This window comes from Lissotriton helveticus, chromosome 5_1 (assembly GCF_964261635.1).
Source record: "Lissotriton helveticus chromosome 5_1, aLisHel1.1, whole genome shotgun sequence".
Taxonomy (NCBI): Eukaryota; Metazoa; Chordata; class Amphibia; order Caudata; family Salamandridae; genus Lissotriton; species Lissotriton helveticus.
In genome coordinates this window covers 402,410,136-402,425,278 of record NC_136065.1, presented here as the reverse complement: position 1 = coordinate 402,425,278, position 15,143 = coordinate 402,410,136, and the positions used below count along the sequence as shown (strand labels likewise).

The window sequence follows — 15,143 nt, the reverse complement described above, 5'->3', positions numbered from 1 at the left end:
CTGGCAAGGATGCCCCCTAATCATCATGATTCACGAGATGTTATTACAACTGCTAGCAGGCTAGCGGAAAATCATGGAGCCAAGTAGCAGGAAGCTGGCACTGCCCAGAAGCTGCTATTTAAAACCTGCATGTCACAGTGCAACATTTTTTATTCTAAGCTGTAGCTGTTTCAGCTTTGAACTAAAGTAGTTTGTCATTTATATTTTCTAAAATGAGTACAGCGTTCCAAGGAGCTTGCAGTCCATAAATCTGAGTTGTAGAAAAAGCCAATTACATAAAATGGCATACAAAAAAGGAACAGCAAGAAAAAATAAATGTTATGGTATGATATTTGCATTTTGAAAGTCATACCATGGTCACATTTCTTTTCAGTAAACTATATAAATTCCAATGATAATATGGGGACATGCAGGTCTGTGGTTTTGCGCCTAAGACTCTGCAATGGCTATACAATGACTCGAGAACTTAGTCTGCCTGATTCTTACAAAATGAGTAATTCTACAAGTCATACAGATATACTTGTCGTTTTTGTAAATTAGCTAATTTCACAGGATTAACGTAAATTCTTAGGTTAATACTTGGAAATGTCTGAAAAGCTTAGATGTTCAGTCTATAAATGTTTCCATATGCCGTAAAGCTGAGGACTGTCCACAGACTTCCAAACAGAAGACTTAGGGGTAAATGAAATCTTTTTCCACATTAAAACGTTTCTTCACCCATGGCAACCGGCGGATGGGGTAATCTGGGTTACTGTCTCAAGCAAAATACTTATTTAAGCCGATAATTTCTTTCAAATCAGTTTACCTAAACTTTTTGTTTGGGAACTTATTTCGGAATGTTTGTGAATACCCACACTCCCATGGACGACTCTCCGACACCCTCTTTCCCGGAGAATTCCCATGTTCCCAGCTTCTCCACCACAGTAATGACTACTCTAAACCTGGAAACTTGACAGAGGATCTGAAATTGTAAATTCATTGTTTGAGCTTTAATATCCCCGATTCTTAATCTATTAACCAAAGGCCAGATGTAGGTGTCAAAATACCGGTCGGAATCGGCCGAAAATACCGATTTTCGGCTGTTTCCGACCGGCATTTTGACATTGGTATGTAGGAGCACTGAAAACTTACAGATTCGGTAATTTTACTAAATCGGTAAAATTACCGATCGGTAAAATTACCGAATCGGTATTTTCCTATGTAGGTAGCACTTCTAACAGTGCTACAGGGCCTTTAGAATTCGTTATTTACCATGTAATAATATTGCATGGTAAATAACAAATTCTTGTGTACATGCACTTCTGTGCATGTACACCTGTGCCATGTGGCACACAGACATGCCCTAAGGGCATGTCTGTGTGCCACATGGCGCACAAGCCAGTTACAGGGGTGCAACAGGGTGTCAAAGTGACACCCTGTCCCCCTTTGCAATTCGGTATTTTTACCGATTCGGTAAATACCGAATCAGTATTTGCTATTGAATCCTATGGGCTTCAAGGCCCATAGGAATCAAGGGCAAATACCAATTCTGTAATTACAGAATCAGTAAATACCGAATCATACCGATTCGGTATTTTTTACCGAATGAATACCTACATCAGATTTACCGATTCATGAATACCGAATCGGTAAAATTCGGTATTTATGAAGCGGTACACCTGATTTACCTACATCGGGCCTCAAGATATGCCATTTGCATTTCGGGTAAGAAACGCACAAAAGTTCTGCAAGTCAGTCCTTAGAGTTTGGATGCAGCTAAGATGCCTTTCTAACAAATATATTTTAGGGCCATTAAAAGTATCTTCTATTTCTCCACACCAAACTTGTGTGTTTCCCAAGGTTGTGTTACCACCACGTGTACCACCTAGACCATGCTAGTCTATCTCATCATGGTTAGATGGTAGGGGTAACCCATGGAACCATCTCCCAGTCTTTCTTTGCCTGTGTACATTTCGGAAATAAAGGTTCATGCCCTTGGAGTTGAAATCCGGTAATTAAAACTGAGTCAGAGTTCTACAACACCTTCTCCCAAAAATGTAGGGCTTCTAGTTGTATTTTTGTTTTTTGCATTCCAGGCCGTATTTATCCACATTAATTTTTTTCTTATATTGCTATTGATCCATTGTTATTTCTTAGTGAGAGAAATAAGTTAAGTTTGAACTCGTGTATTTCCACATTTAATAGAATAATAAATGCACGTTCATGCGTCGATATTTCTGCTGTATACATGCTCTACTAAATAGCCATATACTATAAAACAATCCACTTATCTGAAAATATCTAGGCATCATTGTTATACTGTCACGTGTGCACCTATGCAACCAATTCTTTACCAAGTTTTATTCCTTTTTTAAATGCCTATTCTGTCAGTTTGCACAGCTATTGGCCTTTATGTAAAGACTGACAACATGGAGAGACACTCAAACGAAGATAGCAGTTCTCTATTTACCATTTTTGTTAAAACAACTGCAGAAAGAGAAACACTTTGGGGCATATTACCAAGCAATAGAGATAATTATCGCTATTGCTTGGTTAGCGGGAAAAAAATATCGCCGAGCACCGAGGATTTTTACCGCTGAGATACCTTGATATTATCAAGGTTTATCTCAAAAGCGGAAAAAACCTGCGAAATGCATGAATATCGCTGAAAAATCAGCGATATTCATGCATTATCGTGACAATGCTCTTAGCCATGTTATCCACCTTCCATTGGATAACATGGCTAAGAACTGCTTTTAGCAGGCGTTAGCTTTTGGAGATATTCGCGCTTAGCGCGAATATTTCCAACAGTTGTTAATAGGAGTTAGAGATGTTAGCGACTGTTTTCAGTCGCTAACATCTTGGCACGCCCACTTTGCATGTCATTAGCGATAATTATCGCTGACATGCAAAGTGGGCCCCTAAATGCCCGCTATCGCCTACAAGCTGTCGCTAACTGGTGTTAGCGAAAGCTTGGTAATAGGGCGATAAAATTATCGCCGCAGTAGCGGGAAAAAGTCCAGCTAATGCGGCGATAATGCCCTTGGTAATATGCCCCTTTGTTTTTCGTCTGTATTTATCTTTTAAAAGTATTGTCAAAATGTAAAGCTGGGACTTTTAATTGTAAAACAACATTGATCAAATCAATGATTAATAAAAAAAAGCAAAAATAAACATCAAAGTTTAACAACATATTGCACAACCTTAGGATAGAAAACTTGAAAACATAAATACAGAGCATTAGAAAGCAGAACTTATAATTATATATTTAACTAACCCACATCACAAGAGAGAGGAGACAAGCATTTGCAATGCAATGGGTCTCGCGTTTGCGAGAGTTTATGCTATTGACTTAAAACACAGAAACTATTGCTACTTGATAAGCACCTAATGTGAAGAACGCAATGGGGTACAATTCCCATGAAATCACGTTGAACGCCTTTTAATAGTGTGCTGTAAAGACCTCGTATACGGCAGGGCCAGACTGGCTACCGGGCAGTTAGGAATGCTGCAGAGCTGGGGGGTGATTTCGTTAATGGGGACCTGCATGAGCTAAACGAAGTTCGTTTTGCTTTCAGTATTTCGCAGCGCACGCAGGTCTCCATGGACGAAATCAGCCTCCACTGCAATAGAATCAGGCAGCAGCTCGGCAGCATTCCTAACTGCCCGGTAGCTAGTCCGGCCCTGGTATACGGTCACAAGGCATTCTATGCTCTGCATGAGAACAAAACACTAAACAGTAACCCGGTTGGCTTCAACGTAATTACATCAGTGCTCATACAGCGACCTCCCGCTGTGCCATTCGATTAGTGGCGTCCTGCTACCAGTCTTTCAGCCTTTTGGACCGAGGCACAGAACCTTAACAAACCAATGCGTTTTATATTCTTTCTAATTAATCCAGGGAATTACGCATGCGGTGTAGACAGATAGGTCAGCAAGTGAAAAAATTGCTAGAGGACTCGACAGCCATGCAATGTATTTGTGAAGGATCAGCAACATCTCAAAGACAAAAATGTCAACGTAATAAAACAAAAATATTCTATTTTAAGAACCAAACAGTAATATTGTAACATTTTTCTTTCGTATTTTTTCATACGTAACCTACCTGTAAATTCGGTGATAATTGTAAACACTGCATTTTACAAAATATTAGGCAAATAGATGAGTTTATAATTCCATTTTTAAATGCATAGTCAGTGCATGTTGTAGGTCGAGATACAGATGTTTCACCCTAGGAATAGCTGGCTACAGGATTTGGAGATATTACTTCTTATTCAGCTTTGACAAACATAAAAATTTCCCATTGTCTTTCACATAACTAGCGTACCTATTACTGTGCATAAAGCGTGGTTGCGATGTGCTCTAAAGACGTTTCAAAAATCTACGGTTAACAGGCTAGTTAACTGTTTTCTAAAAAGGTTTTTAAACTTACTTTGTTTAATTTTATTTTTGCATTTACATTGACACTCATCTGTACCTGTTGTATCCTTAGCACACTAATTTGTTATCAACCCCACAACATACCATGTTTTTTTAAGGAGCTCACAGTTAGTACTACTAGACTTACCGACAACGCTGCCGAACGCACCCATCCTCTCTTTACTGGACACCCTCTTTCCCGAAAGCCGCGTTCCCCAAGATTTAAGCCATCAGGGGCTATTCAGGAACAGCCGTCAACTTGCGCTGTTGACACGGTACATGGTAATGACCTGAGATGGGAGTACGCCGCTGTCCCTAGCTGGCATTCACAAAGAACGGTGCTTCCATTTTCACGAACGCCACCTGAGAGGGGACATGACTTCCGCATTGCCTCCCGAGCCTCCACGCTCTGGGCAGGGCAAACATCACAAGCAGCCTGGCCTTTAAGCGGGTGACGAACCATTAAACACAGTGTAAACATGGTCTGAAAATGTTCATGCCCAGCGAAGCTTAATAAATAGAAGCAAGCATTTGCAATGCAATAGGACTCGCATTTACGCCACACCTATCGCATTGCATCACAGACAATTGGGGGGGTGGGGGAACCCCGAACAACGGGAGTGCGGCTGGGGGGAGGGGGGAGAAGGCACGGGCAATGGGAGTGCAGGTGGGGGGAGAAGGGAGCGAGAAGGCACGGACAACGGATGTGCGGGTGGGGTGAACAAAATAGTGGTCACAGTCTAAATAACACCTGCAGTACTGTGTAACACTCGAGGTAACGGTACCAGAAGCCATGGAAGGGTACAAATGATGACATGGCCATATTAAGGAGGGACTAACAAGACTCATAATCAATCAGAAAACAGTATTTACGAAGGAAAAAGACAAGCCAATGAAAAAATGGGCAGGGCAGTAAGCAGGTCTTCCCTCACATAGTGAACTAACTACCAAAGGTCCTCCCTAGAGCAGCCCTTACACGCTGATTCTAGGCTTGACCTAAAAAGGGGAGACTTTGGAAATAGAAGGCAAGCTGATGAGTGCACAAGAGACAGATAGGTTAGCTTCTGAAATTTAAAAAGTGCAAGCATTCACTCAAAGAAGAGTTTGCTGTAGTTGTGCAAATAAAAAAAGTGTTTCATCATGTAAACTGATGTTAGACCTGTCAGCCTTAGGATGGCTTCCCCCAAATGTTTTGTCTATTCCTCTTTTGTTTGCTGAAATTCGTTTTTATTGGCTTTAGGACTTTTTGTACATCACCACAGCTAACCAGTGATAAAATGCTTATGCTCATTCTCCAAATCATGGTGACAAATTGGCCTACACTTGATTGGAACTTTTAATTTACTTATAGTTCTTTAGTAAAGTGGTAAAACATGTACTGAGTGCTTATACATTGAGTACTACTAGCGTGCGTGCCACCCACTTATGTAGCCTTTTAAAACATGTCTCAGGCCTGCCATTGCGGCCTGTGTGTAGTTTTAAAACTGCCAATTTGACCTGGAAAAATAAACCTTTTCCCGGCCTTGAAATCCCCTTTTAAAACTGTTGGAAATCAGGACCTGTTCGAGGGTCTCCCCACATTTTGCCCTATTTGAGATGCTTTGATGCTGGTTTTCTGACTTCTGAGAGTGCCCCGGTGTTGGAAATGGCCCCTTTTGCAGGGTTATCCCCAAACTTTTTGCTTCTTCCTCCCTTGTTTTTCCTGACCCGTGGTTGTTGGCAATAGGACTCTGGGCACTTTACCACTGCTGATCAGGTCTAAAGTGCATATGCTCTCTGTATAAATTGTTATTGTGATTGGTTATCCATGATTGCCATATTTGTGTTACCAGGAAGTCCCTAGTAAAGTGCACTGAGTGTGCCAGGGCTGGTGATTCAAATGCTACTAGTGGGCCTGCAGCACTGATTGTGCCACCCACATGAGTAGCCCTAAAATGGTGTCTCAGGCCTGCCACTGCAGTGCCTGTATGCAGTCGCTAACTGCCTTGCTGACCTGGCCTGTGTCCACACTGGCCAGGCCTAATCCTTCCCTTTCTGTACACATTGGACACCCCTATAGAAGGCCCTAGGTGCCCCCGTAGGCAGGGTGCAGTGTATGTAACAGGCAGAGTATGTACTAGTGTGGGTGTCATGCTCTTGTACAACAGCCATTTTCGTTTTTCACTATTGAAAGGCTATCTTGCCCATAGGCTATAATGGGGAATGCTGTGTATAATGTTTACCTGCATATCTTCCCATAGAAGCAAGATGGAAAATTAAAGTCTGGTATCCCTGAACTCAGAATTTAATAACACATCTTTTAGGAAGGATGGTTTTTAAATCCTACGTTTGAAAACAGGAGAGGGGAAGGACTTTGCTTTGTGCTGTGTCCCCTTGCTTGAAGAGATCTCCAAGGGCCTGAGGAGAGCTGGCCTCCTGTTAAGAAGTCCCAAGAACAAAAGGACTTCACCCCAGCTTCCCCCTGAACTCTACAGAGTGAGTTCAGCACTTCCTAGAGTGCTTGATTCAATTGTGGGGCCTCTGGAAGTTGTTGCCTGCTGTTTGGGAAGCTGGACAAGGAGAAAAGAAGACTGTCTGTAATTTTCACGCATCGCTCGCTTGCGGAGTGCATTCCCGACAGTGCGAGGAAATTCCCGCCGCCGCGAAGATCGAGATCGTTGCAGCGTCTGTTGCGGCTGCAAGAACCGATGCATCGTTCACTTGCGGAACGCATCGCCCCGGTGCGGGAAGTTTCCTGTTGCTGCGAGTATCATCGCAGAGCCTGTTGTCGCTGGGTGAGATCGTCGCACCGCTTGCTTGCGGACCACATCACGTCCCTGCGAACATCGTCGCAGAGCCATCGCATCGAGGGGCCGCGAGAGGAGAAGATCGATGCTGTGCTGCGCATCGCTGCCGCACCTGAGATTATCGCCGTCCCGAAGATCGTCCCATGGTGCCTGTGCAAGACACTTCCTACCAAACCCGCGCACCGGAATCCATACAAGGTATCACATCCCTCCCCATACAGACTGGATTCGTCGCAAAACGCCCGCTGCGTGCAGTAGGGCTGTCGCATCGCCTCCCTGGGGTCTCAGGAGTGACACATCGCTTGTTTTCCAACACTGCAGCTTCCATTTGGAACTTTTGTTGCATCTGCAGGTACTTTGGGCTAAATGTGACGCAACTGTGGATTATTTTGACGCAAACCCTAGAACTCTTTAAAAATCATATTCTTGAACTGTGTATGTTGGATTTTTGTCGTTTTGGTCTTGTGTAGTTTAGATAAAGATACTTTATTTTTCTGAACTGGTGTGGAGTCCATTTGTTGTGTTTTCACTGTGTTACTGTGAGTGTTGGTACAAATACTTTACAAATTGCCGTTGATAAGCCTGTCTGCTCATGCCAAGCTACCAAGGGGGCGAGCAGGGGTTATCTAAAGAGTGTATCCCCCTTACCCTGACTAGAAGCAAGAGTCCCTATTTGGACATTAGTACCTACCACTGCCAACTAGAGCCCCAGATCTAACACCTGCACTCTGCACGGTGCAGGCCCTGGGCCAGTGCTTTGTTGAAATCAAATCGCCCAGTGAAAACACACATATACATGAGGGTACACTATATATTAGGATACACTTATATTTGGCAGTCCCCTCATCACTCTCACCTCCCCCACTGTGACACCCTAGGCCCTCGATGCTCATTGCTTGCTCCTTTAGAACTGGAGCTTCTGCATTTGCTCCCTTGTGAAATGGATCCAAATAAGAAGCAGGGTTCTCGCTTGTTCTCTTGCTAAATGGATCCAAGTAGCAGAGTCCGACCCAAAGTGAAATGTGCTTACTGTGTAACATTTTCTTACAGTGGCCAGTTCTCTGATGTATGGCATTAAAACTGGCCTTGTTCACATGCCTGTAAGCTAACACTGATGCTAAAAAACATGGATTGACTTGCAAACAATGAATGTTAAAAACGTTGAGGGAATGCATTTCAGTGATTTAATTCCTCTCTAATTTTACTTGCTTTACTTAATCTTGCATTCCCCACGAGTTAGCTATTTTATAATGTTGTTTATCTGTATTTCTTTCTGTGCATACTTTGAAGCTTGAGCCATGCCAGATGTTTATGAGGGGCTTTGATTGAGTGCTCAGGTGCTAAGGCTAAAGCCAAACAAAGTGCCTGTCAGTGGGTTGGCCTCTCTGCGGAGCACACAGAACAATGTTTGTGTATTCCATTTGCAACTGTCATTCTGTGGGTATGTGTGTGAAGGGGTACACTGATGTCAAAATATTTGCAAGGCAAAAGTTAGAGAAATTAAAGTGCTTACATTTGAGGGATTGAAGTGCTTGTTGATGGAGGTGAAGTGACAGAGATGAGAGGAAGGGCAGTCAGGGCAAAGTCAAAAGATAATGTTGAATAGGAAAGAGAGGGGGTTGAAGATGTGCAAATGGACAAGATATGCAGAGAAAAAGAGTATACTTATCTAACATAAAGCACACATCATTGAATACCAAAACTCCTTCCACAGGCCTCAATGCTATTTGATTCACAGACTCACTGTTTCAGAATTTAAACATTTCCAATGCTAAATATTTATAAGAAATCATTGTTGTTACTCATTTATCTTGGAGAAGTGTGGCTCACCGATTAGAGCGGCAGACCCTGAGGAAGAGGTCTGGCCCGGGACCAGGGTTCAATTCCCGACGCGGCAGGGTCTTGGGCTCAATGTCCACGGACTCGATAATTCTCGCCTAGGTGCCTACTCTAATCATGGGTCCCACTCTGCAACTCTGGGCAATAGCTTGCTTAATCTCCACAACGGCCCTGAAAGCGCTAGGATGCCTGGCCTCACCTTGGAGGTGCCCAGTAAGGGGGCATCTCACAGGGAAAGCCAGGAAGGGTTCCAGAGCGGTATACAGCGCCAAGATACCTTTCAGGTGATAGTGCGCTTTACAAGTATACACACATTTACATTTACATTTACATCTTAAACAGCTAACACCCAGTGACAAAGCCAATCATACTTACTGGCTTTAGGTGTATGTCAGTTGCTGTGCAATTTATCTGGATAAAATTCCAGATAAATCAAAACCAGATAAATAGAAACCAAAAATACCGGTCGGATGGCACACTATGGAAATCACAGAATTGTATTTGGCATGTTCCATTATAGAGAGCACCCACTATTTTCATCTCACTCAAAGACCTGTCTGCACATGTTTCTATATGACTGGTTACAGTTAGCATCTGTGGGTGCTTCTCAAAGTCTGATTAAAGCATATTTTTCCAAAGTTAATGCTGCATGCAGTGCAAGACAGGGCAAGCATACATTTTAAAGGCCTAAAGTCGTCATACAGAACAATTTACAGATTACAATAACTGATGAACAAATTATTGCAAGAAGATGTGGAGAAGTTTTTAATGTGTTTAATATTGCAAGAGTATATGTTCCCACTATCAAGTATAAAAATAGAACCCTCATACTAACTCTTCAGTTCACTCCTGGACCTACAGAGGACACTCAGAAGGCCTGCCTTGTACTTCAGAAGACTGCCCTGCTGCTTGAGACCTGCTTTGCTTGAACCAAGGACTACCAGAGTGAGTCCAAGAGCTAGGTGGCTGACCTTCTGTTCTGAGCTACGGGGACACAGAAGCTCCAACATCATCCCTGCACCTGGACCCTGCCTGAAGAGTATCCTGCCCTCCAAGTGATGTGCAAACCAAGTCGTGTGCCCTTGGAAGTGGGCTAAAGGTTTCTAAACAGCAAAAAAACCAAACTTGAACATTTTAACCCAAATTGTGCCCTGGGAACCAACAGGAGTCTGGGACCTTCATGCATACTTATCGTCCAAGGTGCATCGCCGGTCACCCTGACTTTCCAGTAGCTCGCACTATGTTCTGAGCAGATGCAAATTTTGTTCAGGGTCTTCTCGCTTAAGGGGTATCTGGCCTTGTGGATCCTTTGTCAGAACAGCCTGTAACTTCATCCTGCTGGGGATTTTCTGACTTCAATAAATTTGTCAAAGTCTCAAAGTAGAAATCTTCAATGTGATCTCATCCAGTGGCTCCCTGATGATGATGATGTCTTCTTCTCGGACATCCCCAGCTGCCTTGCCCACTAAATTTGACCTTCTCAGATATTTTCTTCCAAATTTCTTCCAAATCCAAAGCTGAATCCACCTAGTGTATCCAAACCATGTTACAAGGTAGTTGGCCATAACTTTCAACTGTGCCCTGTCTTGTGCAATTAAATGCCCATGGTTGGTGCTTTGATCTTTTAGGTTCTAGTTTTTACAAAAAATGTAATAATTCATAGCTCCAGTTCTACTGATTGGATTGTCGTCATTTTGGTGTCAAATCATTTGATAAGCTTTGCTCCATTTTTCTTAATTGGTGTGGGAGTTAACAACAGCCTTCTCTTACCCAACATAGTCATTGCTGAATCAATTTTGATGCCCAAATTGTTTACACATGCCACTGGCGAGAGCTTAGCATCTAGACAGGGAGGTCGGAATAGAAGGGCCCAGAACAAGTAGTGTCTACAGGGTCAGAGCATCACTGCCTCATTAGAGCTCCATCTTTCCCTTTTTGACAAGCAGCATTTGTTTTCTAATAATTATTTGAATTTTTTTTATAGTTAGTAGTAAAACCCTCTCCATAGTTAATTTTATCTAGCAATAACTACTAAAATTGAAATTGCTCAAATGAGATATTGTGAAAACCGTTTGTAACATTTGTATACAAAACTAGGGGAGGGTAGTAAACTCCGCTCAGCTGGCAGATTTCACAGAGTTTGGCTACTCCACGCTCTGCTTGGAGCATGGATTTCGGCAAAAACGCCGCCCACCGACGAATGGCGGAGTTTACTGGCGCCCACTCCTAGGGTAGTTTGTAACACTCATTCACAGTGCTCCAAGTGCTCTTTTGAACATATTTATAATTACATTTTGCCCATTCTACAAAGCATTCCAAGCATTGTCATGGAAATGAAAACAGAGCCTGAGTTGTACTAGCAACAAGTGAATGTGTCAGAGCAAATTATTTCCATGTAGCAAGACCTTTAACAGGAACAATAATATGGACTTTCATGTGGTATGTGCTGACAGCCCATAAACAGGTTTCTCCTAATGTTGCATTGGGAGTGGGAAAAATAAAACAGCAAATCAAAGTACTTAGTGAGCGTGTCATGTGTGTGACACCTGTAAAATCGCCCCTTGTTTATTTTTCTGCCCTCAGCGCTACTCCATGTCAAGCCCACACAGTCTCATCCTGCTCTGCCCATGCCATGTGCTGAGGGCGAGGCCGCTATCCTGTGGGTGGGAAGTGCCTCTCTCATCACACACCTTTCAGCAGCAAAGGGACAGGTGGGGCCTAGTGGTGACCGCAGCAGGCTGAAATCCCATTGTGTGTGTTAGAGGCTAGGGCTTCTCCACCCTGCATCCATACGGGAGCGTACCCACCCTCTTTCGCTATCTGAGGCAAGCATAAAGTCAGATGCCCTTGGGGAGAGGGGAGGCCAGCTGTGGAAGCTGAAATGCGGTGGCTCTGATAAGAAGAGCCTCAGAGAAAGGAGGAGGGAAAGAAGTAGCATAGCAGGCCAAGGCCATGCAGCCACCAACCTCCTGCTGCTGGGCACCCTCCTTCACCTGCACGGACTCTGTCAAACCCGGTGCAGCAGCAAGGTCAGAGCACAAGGATAGGGGTGGACAATGTTTTCATTCTGTGTAAAGCAAATATAGAGACTAGCTCAAGAGAGATGAACACCACTGTTTTGTATCTATGTGAGTGGATGTGTGCTGGAGTGAAGCTAAAATATCATAGTGAGTTAGGGCACCTACAGATTCCCTGCCAGGCTACGTCTGTGTGCTTGTGTTTTATTATGCATCCCCTGCCTTAAATGTGCCAATGTGCATTGTGTATGTCGCACTCGGCCTTCTGGATTGACTCTCCAGAAATTGACAGAGTTTTTTGGTAACTCCGCAGAACACTGCAAAGTTATATCCATGAAATACTGCGGAATGAAACTCCTCAAGCTCTGTCCAGACCTATATAAAACTTGTAGTAGAGTTGTGGAAAGATTCTACTTTTATATTGTGAATGCTTTTCTAGCTATTATCTCTTTTTACTGTATATGCTAATAAAAGATTATGGTCTCCATGGCCTTGCCCTTGGAGGAGAATGTGTTGGTTTACTACAGTTAAGGCATTGTGGGCATTGAAGGCAGAGCAGACAATGGTAAGTACTAAGAAAAAAGTTTTTGATATGCTCGACCATTACTTCCTTTAGGAACCCCTTTTTAACTTGCTAAACAATGTACATTTAAGCTAACAAATGTCCCACATAATTAGTTTCACTTGGGTCACAGTTCACATTATTCTTGGTGTTGTGTTTCTTCATTTCCAGCATGAACGATCTGCACAATCTACAAGCATATATAGCATTTTTATGTACAACTATTTTCATGTCTTCATGTACATAGCCCCTTTAAGTGTGCATATTTCGGAATAATGTTTTCATGCTTGTGTCTGCCAGGGAAAGGCTGTTGGAACCTACAACAAAATATAAAAATGACCCACACATGCTGGGGAACACTACAAGGGTGTCAGGGTTTGTTATTTGTATTCATTGCAGAATTACAATGAACATCAGGCCCGAAGACGTTTGAACAAGGTCATACATCAAGAAATATTCTCGTGAGAAATTCAAAGTGCAAATATATGGCTGTTCACAGATCTCAAATTATATTAGTTCTGCACTGTGTCAGTATATGCCAGTAAACCTAAATGTTAATAAAAACTTGTCTGCTAAAAACGCATTCACACATTTGTTAAGGTAAAGGTCAAATTGCATTTTATTCTCATTGCATTATAAACCAACTTAAGAAATCTCTCCTTGCTGCTTCTCGTGGTATTCATTTTCTATTTCATTATGAATTGCATTTTCTTTGTAAAAATGGGCTCATACTCACAAAACATAGTTAGTAGTGTTTTATCGCACTACTCCAATTTTAGCCCCTGTGCTCTCTTCTTAAATACTTTGGTTTGCAACTTCTACACATGCGAAAGAATCATGTTAAAAAATTATATAGTTAGATATGTCTAATAATATTTGTTATACCCTCAAACACTCTGTAGTGGCCTACTTCATCATCGGCTCTCATCCTGGTCCCTAAAAGCCAGTATGGGCTCGACCACATTTCAGGTAGTACTAAGGATATTTTCATTGCTAGGGTACCTAAAAAGATACAAATACCTCAAACCAGCCTCAGTTTTTCTTTATGGAATGATTGTTCAGGTATGGTGAAAACATCTAAAAAAGGGGGGGGGCTTAAGATATTGTGGTCCTATGACCCTAATAGTTTATCGACATGTTTCAGCCCCTAAGGCCACTTGGGTCCTAGGTTTTCATCAGAACATCACATACACACTGCCCCAGATTCACAATCCATTCACTCAGAAGGCATTCAGCACTATCTTGATGCAATGTAAGTTACTAATAATCTGTCTGTCAACGTAATTTATTGATTCCTAAAATAAGAAAAATCTTTATTGTCAGCAACAGGCATATTTAAGGAAAGCAGAGAATCATATTTGTTTATTATTGTACACCCTTGGTGGTGATCATCCATGCAATCACTCTGTGTCATATCTCTGGCACACATATTCTTCACGCAATTATGCAGGCATGCTATATTCACGGAAATATCAGTCTGTGAATACTACATGTAATCATACTTGTTGTGCTTTGCAAGTTTTCATTCCCATTTTTTCTGGTTATAATAGGGAGATTGAATCCTTTGGCCTATTGTTTCAAAGTCTCTCTTTCTTTCCTGAGAATAGAGTCCCAGCGGGGACCTTGCTTGGATCTGTTGGCTTCTTAGGACTATAACATTTCACCCACTGAGATAGAATTTTCTAAATTAAAAAGGAAGAAACAGAAAGACAAACATTGCCTTGTTGGAGCAGATGGCTCATAAGCCCAAAGCCACTTCATTGTCTTCAATGGAGCACCCAACATTCCACTGTTCTAATATAGGGTAAGAACAATGTCCAATGTTGCTGAAAACAATTAGGGTATAATAATATTTATTATTAGAAACCACTGTACTGATTGACACACAGGTCACTAACACTGTGAATGTGCACTGTACTGATTGACACACAGGTCACTAACACTGTGAATGTGCGACGAAGCTCAATTTGTGCAGTGTTACAACACGGGCATTACATATTTAAAAATCACACAATGCTGCCCAGCGTAACCACACTACAGCAAGCGCAATTTTGATACTTGCCAATAAAAATGGTTAACAAGCCAATCCTCCAATAAAAGCATGAACAAGTTCTCAAAAAGAGCAATCCCACACTGAGACTAGCAACAACTGAAACCTGTATCAAAATTCCAGATAGGATGTTCTGCTCAGTGAGAGAGGGGGAGAAAAAGTCAGAGTAAGATAGTGAGAGAAATAGGAAAGAAATTGAATGAGTGAGGCAGATAGAGAAAGCAAGTGAGAGAAACAAACCACAAGAGCTAGAGTAGGAGATTGAGAGTAGAAGGCAAGGAGATGATGCATCACAAACCAATATGGTCAATATGTCGTAAACTGCAATAGAGGTGTTCTAATGTCAGAATATGATTCTCATTGATTGACAATCCTTATTTCAAGGAAAAGGCATCTCTCCCATGAGCAACTATGAATAACTCACATCTATGAAATCATAACTGTGCATCATGGATTCTTACACATTCCTGTTTCTACAATAGTAATACTGA

At 42.2% G+C, this 15,143-nt stretch overlaps 1 protein-coding gene across 1 annotated transcript in view; it reads right to left on the bottom strand.

Annotated features, from left to right (window-relative positions):
* GPR153 (G protein-coupled receptor 153) overlaps window positions 1-15,143 on the bottom strand; it is a 478,673-nt gene that overhangs the window by 220,977 nt on the left and 242,553 nt on the right. The gene's annotated exons all lie outside the window — the stretch shown is intronic.